Source organism: Cupressus sempervirens, chromosome 9 (assembly GCF_028749045.1).
Source record: "Cupressus sempervirens isolate cs-2001-9-10 chromosome 9, ASM2874904v1, whole genome shotgun sequence".
NCBI classification, from domain to species: Eukaryota; Viridiplantae; Streptophyta; class Pinopsida; order Cupressales; family Cupressaceae; genus Cupressus; species Cupressus sempervirens.
Window position 1 is genome coordinate 562,251,046 of NC_143126.1, and position 13,269 is coordinate 562,264,314.

The window sequence follows — 13,269 nt, forward strand, 5'->3', positions numbered from 1 at the left end:
TAAATGCATTTACCTAAGTAAGCTTAAGTAAATAGAATAAATTATTAATTATTAATTATTTACTCTAACACCCCACCTTAAGTGCAACTTAGGGAAATGCCTTAAGCTCACAAAACTAAGATGAATGCACAATGGGTCCCGGCAACAAGGCCATGTTAGGTACCCATGAACAATGCAAAAGAAATGCAACCTCTATAAACGAGGAAAGAGAGAAAACCATGTGGGAAAAACCCTCCCCCAAAAAGAGGTAACCTAGTGAAGAACTGAAGAAGCTTCCAACTAGGGAAATGTCCCCTAAAACATGAACAAGGAGTGATCATGAAGAGCATCACTAAAGCATGAAGAAGCCACAATTCTGTCAAACTGTTGATCTGAAGAACCTCCATGGAAGAAGAAGGCACAAACTGAGCATGTCTATATGGTAGATGATCCATCTCACAGAAATGCATAGGTAGCCAGCCACTGTAATCGCCTTGTATATAGGATCAACCACTGAATACATAGTTCACACTATCAAACCATCGAACGACGGATGCATTAGAACAACAGCATAACCCCCCCCCTTAATGCAGACGGGGTGTGATGACAGGCAACTAAGAAGGTGGGCCAAAGTCTCTTGCAAACGAACCAAGAACGACGAGAGAGGAAAAGAGGTACAGACACCTATAAAGACACGGTCAAACTGACTCTGCATGGGGCTAATGTCGTGGAAGGGATACTCACTTGACAAAGGGAGAAGGCTTAAAACAACAAACAACTATCCCCCCCATGGTGCTTTATGAAAATAGTGCATGTACAACTGACTCAAAACAACGTTCATGACTCCTGGAATGCAAAAGTGATACTTTATCTCATTGCGATACAAAAAAGTGCTTCAAAATGATAGCTACAATGATTAAAACTAAAAACAAGCTGAACCAAAACAAAGTACAGCTAAAAACAAGAGAATTCATGCCAGGAAAACGATCCTCAGGCCTAAGACACTCAAAATATCCACCATATAGTTAAAACACCAAAACTACGATAGAAAGAGCATGGGCCAAAAACTAAGAAAAAGGACCACATTTCTGAAAAGATGATAGAACCAGCTTTCCAAAAATATAAAGTTTTTAAAAAACAAGCATGGGACGCAAAAGATATGCTTGTTGGAGTCAAAAATATAACTTCAAACTTTGACTAAAAAATAGGCAATGAAAAAGCATCAAAACCTAAAAATACCTACACCAATGTCTCCGTCTCAAAACCAGCTTTCTGACACTTCTTTTGGATCGAAAAAATACCTTCGTATGCAAAAGTTATGGCAAAAAAACACAAGTAGGTCCAAAACAAAATCATGAGAGGTGCATGCAAGGTCTGATGACTAAGCGCTGACGTCGTGGTGATGTCATCAATCTGCGAGCTTAAAATTGACGGCTAAACCGTTGTCGTAGCAAAAAAGGGTTCCACATGGCAGCCACGTGGCAGGTGTGACGTGGCAGGGCCACGTGGCACACGTGCCACGTGTCACACCTGCTGCTGCTGATGTGGCAAAACCCGTTGAAGTGGCAGAAAATAGAGCTGACTATGCAGCGGAACTGGCGGAGATGCTCACTGGGCTGACGGAGCGGAGCAGGTTGCAGAACTGGTAGAGGTGAAGGAGTAGAGAACTGGGCGGGCGGCGAAACCAGAGCGGCTCAGAGGCGGAGCAGCGGTTGTGCTGCCGGCGGTCTTCCGATGGCGCAGTCGAGGAGATGAGTGGCGCCACCTGCTACGGGCCGTGTACGAGTGGTGCGGTGGCGGTGCGCACTGTAATAATTTTTTTAATGTCGATCCGTCTGTACGATCGTACGGAATGCCCTGAAATGGAAAATTTTTTGCCTCCCGGAGCTCAGTCTCCAAATTCAACAAGTTTTATATGAATCCTGACTGCAAACAACCTTCCATATCTAATGGTGATGTCCGTTTGGTCCCAATGTGCTCCGAAAAAATTGTTGATCCCTTGATTTGAAGAAAAAATGCACAAACAAACTAGGGTTTGTGACTCCAAATCACGACTTCAAAATTTTTCAACCAAGCAGCAGCAGGAAGGCTTTGATACCATGTTGGAGTTGAGAAAAGCCAACTCCAAAGATGCCCAAGATCACCTGCATGCGAAAACCTATCAAAGAAAAGCCAAGGAGAGGAAGAGCATGGAGCAAGGGAAAAACCCTAAACGGACATGAGAGACCACAAATGTGCAAACACAAGAAGAATGTATTTACAATATGCACAATGTGATGAAAATACAATGAGAGAGCCCACTTATAAAGAGCTCATGGAAGCTTGTAGAACAAGCTGGAAGGTGGTAGAAGATAAGGATGACAACTCAACACATATCCACAAAAAGGTGGAACATGCTAGAAGGGAACAAACTCTTGTGTTGTCAACAACTAACCACTACATGCATTAAATACTAAGTATTAAATAAATGCATTTACCTAAGTAAGCTTAAGTAAATAGAATAAATTATTAATTATTAATTATTTACTCTAACACTTTGGACACAACTATGCATGATGTGTTAGAAGAAGTTGTTACTAATAATGATGTTAAGTTGCATGATTCTGATGATTCCATTTGTATCTTAGATCCTGTTTTGATTGATCTAGATGAAGAAAATACTTTTAATGATGTTGATGATGTTAATAATGAATATGAAACTATTGACATTGACATTGATTTACCTTATATGCTTTCATCACAATTAACACTTACACCTAGTATCGAACATTATGATTCTCAAGAGGATCCTTGTTTGGAACTGGTTATCATTCCTACTATGTTGGATATAGTCCCTCTTGCGAGTTATCCACCTTTCCTAAATGATATATAATGAGATGGGGAGAGCAGGTGGCATGCTCGATTGGCTAGTCCTTCATGGTAGCCTCTTGTGTATTTGTCTATTGTATTGTGCTTCTCCCGTGATGTGTTTTCTAAATATTGTTAGATTCTTTTTATACGATCTTTGTTGCTCTATTAGTGCAAGGTGATAAAATAATCAGACCTGTTGTATTATTCCTCTATATGTATCTTTATTCTTCCATATGTTGTTTTGTGTTATGTTGTGCCTATGATATTGTTCATACATGTTTCATTGTGTAATCTGCTTGGATCTACAACTTGGTAGCACTGGCTCTTTTCAATCTCTAGTTTGTGGTCCAAAAAGATTCTTCTTCATATCTCTTATGTGATATTTCCTCCTTTGTGATTATAATTTTACTTTCTTCGGGGAATGATATAAATTCATTTGCAACATATATATATATATATATATATATATATATATATATATATATATATATATATATATATATATATATATATATATATATATGACACCATAGTAAGTATATCCCTTCTATGTTCTCTATATGTTTATGTGGTAGTTCCCTTGATTTGTCTTCGTATGGGGGCATCTCGTACTAGAAACATAATTAGTGGAGTTGTTTATATTTCTATCAGAGTCATTGCTCCTATTAAAGTGTTAGCATTGACTTTAATGTGGAGGCATACGCTTTGCTCACTTATTGCACACACACACTTTTCAATACATATATTATTTTTTCAAGATACTTTTTCTCCCTTTTTGGATTCGTGACTAATCCTTAAAGCATGAATTTATATTTTAGTATCTCTTGATCCCTAAAATTTCAATATTTTTTATCCCTTAAGGTCGAAGGTGTCCTTAAGATTGGATCTCTTTTGCTTTTTCATTTTACTCTTATAGAAAATAATATTCTTAAGAGTAAATCCTTGATGGGTTGACTAGTGAGTAGCTACATTCACTAGGCAATTCAATTCCATCTTTCCAATTGCACAGTTTTCTTCTATGGTTCATAATGTGACATAAGTTTTCATTGGGTGAGATAATCGCACTCTTTCTCCTTTTCTCTTTTTCTAGATATGTCTCTCTTATTGTGATCTTTAGAACATGCTAAGCACTTCATTAATTTCCAAATTTGAGTTTTTGGATTTGCATATCCAATATTGAAAACACTCAAGTTTAGCATGTATCTTCTTTCCAACTTCACAATGTGCATCAACATAAGAAATTATGTGGTCAACTTAATTAATTGATCATGAAAGCTTTGAAAAATGTGGGAATAAAAGTGAGTTACTTTTAGTCATTCAAGATTGAGTTACCTTATTTTCAGCACCAAGTCAAAAAGTGTTGATTTGCAATGTTCTTTTGATAGCCCAAATTGAAATGTTTATCACATTGTTCTTTTTAACTTTGGCACTTAAGATTATATTTTAATTTAATTTAATTTGATCCCTAAAATTTAAGTATATGATCAAATTAATGGTAAATTCATTTTAAGGAATTTAAGACATGATTAATTCATATTAAGTAGCCTAACAAAATATTTGAACTTGTTCAATTTTATCAAAGTTTACTTTTAAGCCCAAAATGACAAGTGTGAGGTGTTTGTGGATCAAGCAAGGTTTATTTTAATTCCCAAAATGAACTATGAATGAACTTTAAACCTTAGGAAGTATAAATTCCACACAACTTTTCCCTACACACTAAGTTGTACAAGAAACCAAGTGTTTGTATTTTTTCTTGAATTACATAATTTGTCGCTATGATTTGCCATCCTATATAGTTAATGAAAATGAAGGACAATCCAAGAACATGGACTTGAAACAATTGTATAATAAATTAAAGATCAATCAACACTAGTCGTCTATCTACTATCCTTAAGGAAATAGACAAGCTGAAGCATCAAAAGATAATATTCTAAAATTCTTGCACAAAATCTTCAGGAAGTCTGGTAGAGATTGGCGTCTTCAAATCAATCACGCTCAATGGGCTTCTATAACTAGCATTCACACACCAATGAGAGCAATTATTTTCGCCCTTTTCTATAGGGTTGAAGTTTTCTTGTCTATCAAGGTAAAAATACCATCACTTAGAGTCTTCCTAAGAGGGTTGGTAACACATGAGGACTATTAAATATCACATATCCAAGAAATTAAACTACTAGATGAATCTAGACAAGTTGTGTTCAATGTCATAGAGATACAATAAGAGAGTACATCACAAATCTTTCGAGGTTAGTGATATGGTTTTGAGGGAGAATCCTAATAATAAACAAAATTGTGTACATAAAGGAAAGTTTGAACCTAAATGATTAGGTCCTTGTGTCATCACCACCACTTTAGAATCCTATGCTTATTGGCTCTCAACATTAGAGGGAGTATGTCTCTCTAAGCCTATCAATACTCTTCATCTACAAAGTTTTATGATTGATGCTCTCTACATCTAGAGTTCATGTACATAACATATATGATCTTGAGAAAAGTCCTAAAAATTATAAAAAGTCATAAAAAAAGTCCCACCATATGGTGAAAAGCTAGGCACATGTGTTACTTGCACCTACACAATTTCATCTATTAGCTCATGATCTTGAACATGTACCCATTTGACTCCATGGAATTATTGCCTCTATAATCTAGAATCAATATGCTTATAGGTTTGGGGGCATTTTCTACATCGCTTGGGTCTTTATAATGCAATGGTGTTCCTCAAAGACAACCTTTGGACATTGAGTGTCTCTTAAAACTTATCAAATAACTTATCTTGAATGAACATCTTGTTAGCAATCTAGGCTCTACAGTATATCTCACTTGCAAGCATAAGTCTTACAAATATCAACATCAATCTTCATGACGTGCTTAAACTAAAATGACTGAGCTATGCTTGATGATATTATTTTTGTATGTTGTCTATTATTGATGCTTTGTGTTGATGTTCCCTCCATAGTTTCTCCAAGACATCACTTGACTAGAGGACTAGAGGCATGTGACATATTTTTTTTTTCTTATACTCGTGGGTGTAGCGTCACTAATCATATATCTTTGATGCATTAAGTGTCTATGATAAGTGCCTCCATTGCAATTGGAATGCCACATATACCTCAACCTAATTTATTTGAACATGTAGGCAAGTTGAAATTATATCCTTGACTATTATTAGTATTTTTGTTTATATAAGACCATGCTTATGGTCATCTTAGTGCTTGTGCCTCAGTGCTAGCATACTCTTGCAACATTAACTGTAACCTTAGCTTGCAGCCATCTTAACATTTATGTCTTGGTGCATACATTAGTTTCCTGTGTTGTATCTAATGTAGATCACATTCATATCTTCATAGTTGTGCTGGTACTAGTGACAATTGTATGATCTTGTGATGTCTCATTAATAAGGCTCAATGATAAAACTAAGGACCTACTTAAAGGCCCTTGTGAAATTGCACCTTTGCATTTTTATCTTAGGCTACATTCTAGTCATTGCACCCTGCATTTTGTGAGGAGAGAGTCTCCGTTGGACTATTTTGATCATCACATATTTCATGGTCAACTGCATCCGATCATTTTCATTATGTCTTTATCATCTATCGCTCTTTTGCGAGCATCTTCTATCATGTCATCAAAGGGGTTAATCTAATAATCACATCTAATATATCCAAAACACTAAGTTTTCAAGTCATGAAGTCCTTCTAGATAAAACTATGAGAGATATACATCTACATCACAATACTACAAAAATAAGAGCAAGAACAAAATCACATGAGCATAAAAATTGAGTATTGAAAATGAAGCATGTCCATAACATGTTTGTCAACATAAGAAAGGAGACAAGTACACAATACATATCGTTGAATCTAACATCTCATATATATACCATTAAAAAATAATACAAGTACAGTGAGATCAAAATCTAGAAGTATCATATTGAATAGAGTTAAGATCTAGATATGACAATCTAGACCTAAGTACAAACTCTAGCAGAGAGTTCATGAGTGACTCCCTCTCTCTTGAGTAGGAGGAGGAGACTAAGTCCTTTCCAAGGGTTATACTGCTCCCTTTGATTGTCTTGCCTAATTGGAGTAGTTTGCCACACGTCTATTTGTTAGAATAATTGTGATATAAGCACCATTATAGTATGCAACCTGGCCCTGTGTCTCTTTGTGTCCTATCTTTCCCTATCATGCTTCTACATCAAGCCCTTCTCTCATGCCCCAACATCCTGTAACTATTAACCTCTCACTATAATCATAATATTTGCATGTTGTGGGTAGGCCTCCAATGCCCTGATATGCTAAGTCACTATATCATTATCTCTTGGTTGGCCTAATCCTTGCTTCTCTTAAGAGGGCTACCTTTGGCTTGAACCCCTATCCACTTGTAGTCTCTTCATAAACTACTTTCCCTTGGGCTCATCCTCCTCTATAACCATGAGCAACCCTATTGATCCAAGGGTACCACTCTCATCTCTTGTTTGAGTTTGCAACCCTAATTGGATGTTGCTACTATCCCACTCCATCCTCGGGTACCCCAAACCCACTACAACTAACACCACTCATGCCTCAATTGACCCCTTTATCTCCCACATCATCACCATCATTTACATCCTCTAGTCTACGAGCCCGCTTTGTAGGATTAGTTGGTATGGGGAATAGATGTTATTGTAACCACTACCTATACTCTAGAGTCATCCCTGCATACATTGTCTAAGGTAGAAGGTCCTATGCAATCCCCTACATATCTTTCGTCTCTTGGAGACACAACTCATAACTTAACATAGGCCCCCAACTTAGAGCCTCCTTTGCTAAAAATCGCTTATTTGTCAACTATGTGTTAATGCCCTATTGCCTCCCAAACTGTCTCCACACTCGACTGATGACAAAATTCTCTACTAATCCTAAGTGTCTCTCTAATAGTGGCTTGTTGTTGTGATATGAAGCCTAATTAGACTCGAAGGTTTATTTGGTGCAATTTTCTCCCCATATTATTTTTCTACGGGGGTTTGGGGGTAGCGCCCCAGGTGCGCTCCCTCTCGCACTACAAGGTGGGGTTGAGAGGCAATGCCACCGCATGGGTTTTCGGCCCCTGAAGCCAAAAATGACCTTATATTGTAAAAGGCATTGGTTGCTATTTTCCTATTAGATGACTTATTCTAGCCCTAATTTTGTAAGCGACAAAAGCTTGTATGAAAAGGCTTACGGTTAGGGATTTCATAATGTAATGGTGATATTGTAGCTTCTTGAGATAGTATTGAGCTATAAGGGATTGCATATTATAACCACTGGATAATAATAATATTGGACTTGCTATTGGTGGATGTAGCCCAGGGATTGGGTGAACCACATTAAATACTGGTGTCTTGTGTTCTCTTATGTGTGATCTATTATTTTTTGATATTGTTTATATTTGCATGTAACTATTATTTTTGTCTTCGGTTAATCCTAACACCTGCTATAAAACATACAAGAGAGCTAGTCTCAAGTTCCATCCCATCACTCACACTAGAGATAGGATCTCCAGATCATTGATGCGATATCATCTAGGCACTATTGCCACTAGGGGATCTTTTCTAGTTAGGCTTGATGGATATATCACACACACACACACACACACACACACACACACACACACAGGGTTGCTTCCTCTGTCTTGGTGTTACTTTAATTTGTGTCACATGGATGTAATCCTACACCCAGACCTAAGAAATTCAAACTCTGATGAATCAAATCTACCCCTCTCTATTCACCATATCATAAAGCTATTTGTATAGATAACACAATGTGTTGGCCCCCTAGGCCATGCACTGAGGATGTGTCAAAATATCCATCACTAATCTTTCCTAGCCACACTAAAGACCATGATGACTCCTAACAACTCTAAGCATGCCACCAATCAATGAACATAATATACATGTCATTGGATAGTCCTCCTCATAGGTAGTCATCATGTGCTCCTAGAGGATGTATCAATCTAATACAGTGTTATATGTAGAGACTAGGCACATCATTCCTCTTTCTTGGTGTCACTTTAGTTTGTGTCACATGGATGTACTCCTACACCCAGACCTGAGCAATTTAAACTCTGATGAATCAAATCTACCCCTCTCTATTCACCACATCATAAAGCTATTTGTATAGATAACACAATGTGTTTGCCCCCTAAGCCATGCACTGAGGATGTGTCAAAAGATCCATCACTAATCTTTCCTAGCCACACTAAAGACCATGATGACTCCTACCAACTCTAAGCATGCCACCAATCAATGAACATAATATACATGTCATTGGATAGTCCTCCTCATAGGTAGTCATCATGTGCTCCTAGAGGATGTATCAATCTAATACAGTGTTATATGTAGAGACTAGGCACATCATTCCTCTTTCTTGGTGTCACTTTAGTTTGTGTCACATGGATGTACTCCTACACCCAGACCTGAGCAATTTAAACTCTGATGAATCAAATCTACCCCTCTCTATTCACCACATCATAAAGCTATTTGTATAGATAACACAATGTGTTTGCCCCCTAAGCCATGCACTGAGGATGTGTCAAAAGATCCATCACTAATCTTTCCTAGCCACACTAAAGACCACGATGACTCCTAACAACTCTAAGCATGCCACCAATCAATGAACATAATATACATGTCATTGGATAGTCCTCCTCATAGGTAGTCATCATGTGCTCCTAGAGGATGTATCAATCTAATACGGTGTCATATGTGAAGACTAGGCATATTATTGCTATATCATCTCCTGGGGACTAATCAAAGTGCACCTCCAACAAGTCATAGATCCATGTCAGTATTGATCAACATAAGGTTATCATAAGCAAAGCAAAAATACACAATATCAACAAGTACTCATTGGGTCTCCTCTTCTAAGGTGATTATCACCTCTCCTATGGGCATATGCAATGTGTTATGCTCCAAGTGGAATCTCTCTACCAGAGTTGTTAAGAGCCCATATATGTCTCACCAATCGAAGGCCTGTTAGATAGAGACACCTCATATGAAGGTCTAGAAGTCTCTTGTGCATCAAACAAAAGGGCAAGAAATATGTCAAAATACATCAGTAATATATCTAAAAATGTATAAGTACATCAATCAATCACTCAAAATTCAATAAGTCAAACTAGTTAGTCAGAAAATCAACTAAGTGTTCAAAATAAGTTGGCCAATCAATGGTAACTTGTGAGCCTCTCATCGGGGAGGTCTTAGGTTCGAAACTAGTAAAGCTTAACGAATGATAATAATTAATATTCAAAAATAATGATAAATAATCAAGACTTTGACCGATTACCTATCAAAAATAAAATAAAACTGGGCGATAGAGAAATATTGCACATGTATCAGACGATATTTTACTTCAAGACATGTGATCAAACTAGTTATTGAGATAGATAACATAAGTTTGTACAATACATGGGTGTGTATCATACAATAAATTGGAAAGAGGGTGGGTGATAAACTAAGACTATATGAAATGTCGTGTGATAAAACTCGATAAAACGTATGCTAAAACATGTTCATTGTATGATGAAATAGGTTTGTAGCCCTAAAATTACAAATATATAACAAACATAAGTGGAATTTGGATTGGATTTCAATTACTTATTGGTGCATCGTAGCCTTGAGGCCAATTATGACTCCTTCTTAGCTCAAAATGATAAGATCATACTAGAACTTGCATCCTTGCTCTCGAGGGCTCGCTTTTAACTAAAAAACAAATGATTTTAAAATGACACTTTTGGGCCCTTTATATAGCTTTTTGACCTTATTTTCAAATATCTCTTATTTATGCAAAAACTACACCTTAACCTACTTTTGATGTCCTATATTCATTTCTAGGATTGAAAATCCTTGTTCCCAAAATTACAATCTAAATTTCTTATTCTTCGACGAAGTCAACTATTCTTTTGAGGCTTATCTTTTCATTTTTAGAGGCAAATGAATCTCTTCTCTCCATCATCACTTGCTTTTACCTAATTCTAATGCTATATCTTTATAGTCGACCCATTCCAAATTGGGGCACATTCTCATCGCATGGTGATCACGCTTGTTTATATGCTCTTCAAATTTGTTTGAATCAATCATCAATGATTTTGGACCTTATATTATCTTGATTTGATCATATCTATCTTGTTTATGGATCTCCTCCATATCATTTTGATTTCAATCTCGATGGGGCTGGAATACCCTACCATTGATATGCTTATTGCTACAAATTGATTATGATATGCTATCACCACTAGGGACATCTCAGCTTCAACACTTCACATCAAGTTAAGATTTTTCTAACCTTTTGCATGAGTGTTTTTATCACTTCGCATCAAATTGCTTGGGGTAGACAATCTCTTTTCTCTTGGACATATCAGTTCTCATCACACCACATTAGTTATGGTATTGTCTTATCAAACTTGTCTTAATGTTCAGTTTCATCACTTTACATCAAACTGTGCATTTTGGATTATCTCTCTAGTTCCTGTTTAATCAAGTTTAGAGCTAACCTTGCTAATCTTTGTTCGATGAAGTTTAGAGTTAGTTATCTTACTGCACTTCACTTTATTAGATTTGGAGTTAGATCTCTTACTGGCTACTTGGCATCATCATTCTAACTCAACGTGCTTGCTCATACACTAAGTCAAAGAGGGGACAATATAATTACCCAATTTTGGTCCAATAAAGTATAAGCCCCCCTTTAGGTAAGAGCCCACAACCCAACAGTAAATTGTGAGCCTGTTATCAAAGAGGTCTTTTGTTTGAATCTACTCGTGCTTGCACTTAATGAACAATAATAATAATTAATCACAAAGCATAATAATTAATCTTGGCTTTGACCTCTTATTGATTTGAAAAAAAGTATAAGCCCCCTTTTGGAGTATTTTTTTTTATATGGTAGACCACATGAGGTGCTTATTCATTTTTACATGATTATTTAATCATCAATCCTTGATCAAATCATCATATAATCATTTATTTGGTTATATCCTATGGTTTGGTCACCTTATCCTAAATTTATTTAATTAATAGAACATGTTCCCTTTTAATAAAATAAAAATCCTTTTTATGTGTACTTGAAAAAGCATTTAAAAAATAAAATAAAATAAAAGAAAGTCCCATCAAATGTGTGCACATTCCCAATGCGAGATGGAATATTTTGACTTTTCAAGAAGGTTTTTGCCTCTTTATCTCAACCACTCATTGTTTTGGCTCTTAATCTAAGCATCTCCTTTTGCCTTCTGAGATGCAAGCACATACATCAACTAAAGAATAAATCTCTACCGTTGCTCACACTTTTGCTTCTTAAACTTGGTTGTCCAATCATTTCTAAATCTTCTTAGAAGGAGGCTTCCCCCTCACTCTTGCACATCTCATGTATTCATGCTATTGTTATGTTGTCGCTTTGATTCTTGATTTCTTGAGCACTTGCATATGTATTCTTGTTTGGCATTTTCTTTATTGCATTTAGAATAGAGAATATAGTCTAATTATCTTGGAGAAGTAATCTTTCACCTTGTTAGCTTACATTTTCTTTATCAACATTCTTGCATCTCTCATTTTAGCTCAGCTCTACATTTGCATATATCATGGAGTTCTTGGATACTAACATCCATATTGTTTTCTATTTTTGAATCTTTTAATTTATGGTTCACCTTGTAAAGGTCACATCTCTTAGGTTCATTTGAGAGCCACCGTCATATCTCTTTAATTCTTACACATCATAGGTAGAAAGCTATAAGTCGCTTTCAAGACCTCAAATTCATTGAACCTCTTACAAATAAGGGTTTATACAAGTGGTCACATTTTTTACACACAAGTAGCTAGGAACACTAATATATATCAAGATAACACACTGCAAGAACATATTATAGCCCTATTGTGGCATCTAAGAGAATCTACAACTTTGATGTCAATAGGATAATAAGTTCCTAAGGAAGATGAAAAAGGTTAGTGCATGTCATATATATGATAATATGAAAAAGGTTGTAACCCTTAGAACACGATTGAGATGTGAAGGTTCACAATGTGATTAGGTAAGTAAAACTCACGTTATGTCCTCCAATGTAGAAAGATGACTACTTAGGATATGATTGATTCATGATAAGGATTCTTCAAAATTAATGGGTATATGGCCTATTAGGGTTTCATGTTATTGCAATAGATTTATGAATGGGCTATAAATTTTTTGTATTGACGACTATACATGGTTTGTGATGTTTGGCTTGAGGTGGTATGCATGCTTGGTATTATTGATGTGTAGTTGTATTAATATTTTGGTAAGATGTTTGTGTTAGAAAGTGTTCATGGGGTTTGTATCATAGGTGTTATTTGCGAAAAGGTGTATTTTTTACGATGAAATGAGGGTGTAAGGTTTTAGTTATGTAGGACATGAGTACAACATTTTGATTGTACCATTTACTGTAGTTTTCTATTGTAAT